The 4,936-nt window shown below is 36.7% G+C and overlaps 1 long non-coding RNA gene across 5 annotated transcripts; it reads right to left on the bottom strand.

Moving 5' to 3' along the window:
• Positions 1–2,598: 2,598 nt before the first annotated feature.
• Positions 2,599–4,647, bottom strand: LOC114298662 (uncharacterized). Of its 5 annotated transcripts, none has more exons than XR_014350941.1 (6): positions 4,523–4,647; positions 4,204–4,348; positions 3,879–4,008; positions 3,664–3,799; positions 3,008–3,171; positions 2,599–2,885 (listed from the first exon to the last, which is right to left on the bottom strand). It is a non-coding gene; the product is annotated as an uncharacterized LOC114298662 (long non-coding RNA). The 5 variants fall into 5 exon arrangements; XR_014350938.1 differs by having other exon boundaries at positions 4,237–4,348; XR_014350939.1 differs by having other exon boundaries at positions 3,012–3,171; positions 4,237–4,348.
• Between the last annotated feature and the right edge of the window lie 289 nt (positions 4,648–4,936).

Raw genomic sequence — 4,936 nt, 5'->3', positions numbered from 1 at the left:
GACATGCATCACACACACGCACGCTTATTATAACAATTGGCCCTCTCGACAGAGGGTCCAAATAAGAAGCTAACTAGCTAATCTAAGCTAATTAAACTAATTATTACATCACGAAACTAACTAACTAACAAGCTAACTAATTAAGCTATTACAACACAGGCAAGCAACTAAACGCATTAATTACTTAAATACAGAACCAAAGCATAAACTAGCTAAGGAAAGCATTAAAGAGAGGTCCTCGGGATGAGGAGTGCATGCATGCTCGATCTCCTCGTTTGGAAATCCGTCGCGATGCCCCAACTTGCCTCTGTTTGCAATTGTTCTCAAAACCTTGCACCAAGCTCCAAAAAGCTTCTAACTCGCCTTGGGGACCTGTAGGAGGGCTGCTGACCAGTTGTTGATGTTGCTAGCCACTGGCCGACCACCTTTTGTTACTGCAGACCAGAAAAAGTGGTTGGTCAGCCAGCTTTTCTGGTCGGTCGACCAGTTTTGCTGCACTTTTCCACTTTGCTGCAACAGAGAGCAAGAAAGGGCATGGCAATGTATTTGCAAGATATGTGTGCACAACCACCCTCCCTATCATTTCATAAGCTCAAGGGAGTGTGGTTCTCGACCCTCAGGCCACCAATCACGCATCTCGATGCATGATGGCCGAGAAGCCAAATTGCACAATTCAATGTAAAATGAATGCACACATAAACACATAATGCCTAGAACTCTATCATGTATGATCAAGAGCGTCGGCGACCGAGAATTGAGGTACGTTTCATCACTTCAAGTATGAAACGTCCCTCATTCCTCGTGTTTGGACTAACACCTATTCCAAACAAAATGCAACAAATAACTTGGCATACACAATGTAATGCAATATCAAGCATGCAAACATGCAATGCAACTCAAGCATACAAACATGCAATGCAAGGGACAAGTATGCAACAACATGCTGTGCAACATGGCATACTCAATGCGATGAATAACATGGCATATGCAATGTAATGTAACATAAGCAACTTAACAAAGCTAATGACATGCAAATAATGCTAATGCATGCATACACAATGCAATGCAAGGCAACATAAGCATGCAACAACATGATACAATGTAACAGCATTGGCGTAACATGCTCGATGGACTTAAACCCAAATAGACAGACCTCAGTCATGCCCAAATCAATGGCCATAATGATGAAACTAAAGGCATGAAAGGCAAGGCAAAACATGCACATGCATTGGCCCCTCAATTAGGCCTAAGAACACAACTCTCAAGCATGATGAAGAAGCGATAAATATGAAAGTGTAACAACACTAAAGGCTCTGAAATCAAGTGTGAATACATGGCCTAACACTACTAAAAAAACCACTTTTTGCGACCGCTATAAACCATCGCAAATAATAAAAAATAGTCGCAAAAGACTTTTTGCCAATACTAGTTTGAAAAGAGTTAATCATTTAATCATCTCACAAAAAAAATCAAGTTGTCACTGGATATAAGCTTTCGAATGTCCCATTGGTACAAGTAACAATACAGCTGAAATTTGGACTATTCAAGCTAACACCCAATGGTTAATTATTGAATTCTAATTATTAAGCAATGACAGGTTGTAGGCTCCATTCCAACGACTGAAAATTGTCATAGAGGCCAGAAAAATGTACAAAAAGGGGGATGACCACAATCTCAAGATCAGCAGCTCAAACCTCAAACCCATGCTTATCAGACGAACCAAACCGAACCTCCAATTCACGTCGTTCTCAGAAATTCCATTTACAGACCAAAGCCGCAATTACTTAAATTAAGTAACAAAGAATCAGCTCCATAGAAAAAGTTTAGTTCATGCATGCACAAAATTGTTTTTCTCAAAACATTGAGGGAAACAAAATTCACAAACTATAATCCATTATCTAATTATGAAACATTCATGCATGCACGAAATTGTTTCCCTCAAGTTTTGCCTAGCTGCTGGAGCTGATTAATAAGTCATAATGAACCAAGAAAGAAAACCTAAAGACAAGCCAGTACATGTTAAACGTAAAGGTATAAATTAATACAGAGTTATATGATACATTGAAAAGAAAGACTTGTACATTTTCTGGACTAGTGACAACATGTCTCATTTATGATTTCTTATTAAAGGCCAGCTGACAATAGGATACTGCAACCAAGGTAAAAGAATATACCAGCATATAATGGATTAAAAAAAAAAATTAAGCACAAGACTTACTGTTTTACGAACTCCAGCAGGTGACTCTCCAAAAATGTCATCACAAAACATATCATTTGACCTCTCACTCTGCAAAATCAAACAGAAACCGAAATCATGTACCTATATAGAACAAACTACCCAACATGTGTTATTCAATTAACAATAACAAAAAACATAAATCATCTTGATTCATAAAAAACAAAAACCAATAGAAGAACAAGAAAAATTAAACAATGAACCTGGTTGGTTAGCTCTTCCTAAATTAACACTTCCTATACATTGGGTGCCAGATTGACAAAATTTAAACATTGGGGACCAAATCGACAAATTTTAAACAATGAGGACCAAAATGACAAAAGACTCTTACTTTGACAACCAAAAATATAATTAACCCGATATGGAATATGGATGAAGTTATTTGCACTAAGCAACGAATGGTTTGAGGGTTGTGTTCACATAATTCTTCCAGTCCACATTCATGGTTAGAAACATCAAAATTTATGGATTTGTTCCTCACTTCCGGAGGTGAACAGAAAGGGGGAAAACAAAAAAGATAGTTCGTACTACCTGTTCAATTCTGAAGTCGAGCAACTTCCTCCACGGCCACAAAGAACATCATTGTTATCATCTGTTTCCAGCCCCTTGCACACCATCTTTGCACACTGTTTCTGAACAGGTGAGCCAACTAAACAGAACTCATTTTAATCTTCAATGAGTGATTAAATCATAATTGACCAATCATTCCATGATGATAGACAATTATCAATTCATAGAAAGATGAGAAAAAATGAGTGAAGATTTGGGTACCAACAAAGCACCAATCGCTCTGCAATTGAAGTGACGACAGTTTCCCCAGAAATATCTCCTGTATTCAATTTCTGTCAACCTAGAATATCAAGACTTTGGAATTAACCACAGCCCTCTGCCATGAAAACATGAGAAAAAATGAACCGGCAGCAAATAATTGTACCCTGGAAATAAGAAAGTCAGTAAAGAACTTAATAAGTGAAATTTTACTTCAATTTAAATGAGAAAAGGAAAGAGAGCTCAAGAAAAAAACTATAAATATAAAATCCACATGAGAAATGCTGTGGAATTATCTGAGGCTGCAAAAGTTTGTGATGCTGTATGAATCTAGGAAAGTACCAAAATAGTGGTTCAGTTTAAAAAGCCGCCTACACCCTCCCCCCACCTATTACCCCCCTCCCCCCAAGAATAAATAAATACAAACATAAACATAAAAAATACAAAATAAAATAAATAATCAGTGTACAAGACACCTCCAAAATGAGCAAATAAAAAGCTGCAGAAAAAGCTTTAGAAAACTTATAAAATTGGAACCTCTATATCGAGAAAAAATTCAATGAAACGGTTATACCATGTCATTGTCAGAAATATGCGAGTAGTATGGTATGTATGCATGACAACATGTACATTGTACACAATGGATTCAAAATTATTACCTGGGAAACTCCAAACACAAAGGCTTCAGACCCATGTATACTGATAAAGAGATGAATTTCTTGCAACGAGCAAGTTGGCCTGATATCAGACTTCCAGTGAGCCCTTCCACATTTACATTGCATCATGTATAATAGTCTGAAATACAGAAAAATTGGCAATGAGCAGACAAGCCCCATCAGAGCAGTAACACAGGAAAGGATGTAATCTGAAATACCTGCAATACCAGATTTAGTGTGGTCACGCTCTGATGGACTTGGGTACCAAGGTTAAAACTGATCCACAGGTGAACATCCAGGGCTTTGATCCAAAGGAATTAAAGCAATAAAATAGAAAGTAACTCAATCCTGAATTAAATGAAATACATAGTCAAAACAACCAAATAACACAAAGGCAACTTTTATGATCAATTAACAAAAGAATGGGAGAAACACTTTACAAGTCATCAATGAAACAGTAAAACACACAACTGGCTTTAGTCAATTTTGCCATCTATGTACTCAAAAACCAACCAGCTTTTGACAGGTCAAGTTCTAACACACCATTGAATGTGTTTGTTTGCATTTTGTGGTCACCTTAAGAGAAATACATAATGCAATCCGGTACTGAAGGACTCCACCAATCCTAACTTCATGACATTGGTAAATCTGCAATGCATTCTGTGTATCCTGTACTTCAGATCCATACCTAAAGGTGGATAAAAGAAAAAATAAGAAAGAAAAAGCAGGTTTTAGTAGTTGATCAACAACCTATGGAGCTTTTATATTAATAATCACGATATAATGTAATCATCCATCAATTATGCAGTATGGCACAATATAAGACATAACAAGAAGTATGAATCAGAGAAGGTTATCATACCAATTACTTGGCTGAAGAAATGCGCGTCAATGATGGCATCCACCTGCTTGAAGCACCAACTCTATTCCCAAATACACGGCCAACATTTGAAGATTCAGTTGGCTCCTCTGGTCTTGGAAGATTTCTTATGTTCGGTTTTGTGATCGATTATGTGGAATTAGAATTATTCAAGTTTTAACAGTGAGTGACTGGAGAATTATAATGAAACATATGTTAAAGTTTGAAGATTTAATCAAACTGAAGTTTGGGAGAAAACTAGAGAGTGAAAAGTATAATATAATTTTCTCATATATACAAAGAAAGAAATAAGGAAAGAAGGATTAAGCATCACCAGAGAGAAAGAAATAAGGAAAGAAAGATCAATAGAGGTTACAACACAACAACATAAGGTATTTGCAATTTTTTGAAATCTAT

Source organism: Camellia sinensis, chromosome 14 (assembly GCF_055761805.1).
Source record: "Camellia sinensis isolate YWXY chromosome 14, ASM5576180v1, whole genome shotgun sequence".
Classification (NCBI taxonomy): Eukaryota; Viridiplantae; Streptophyta; class Magnoliopsida; order Ericales; family Theaceae; genus Camellia; species Camellia sinensis.
Note: the sequence above shows the minus strand (reverse complement) of the source record. Positions and strands in the feature narration are given on the sequence as shown.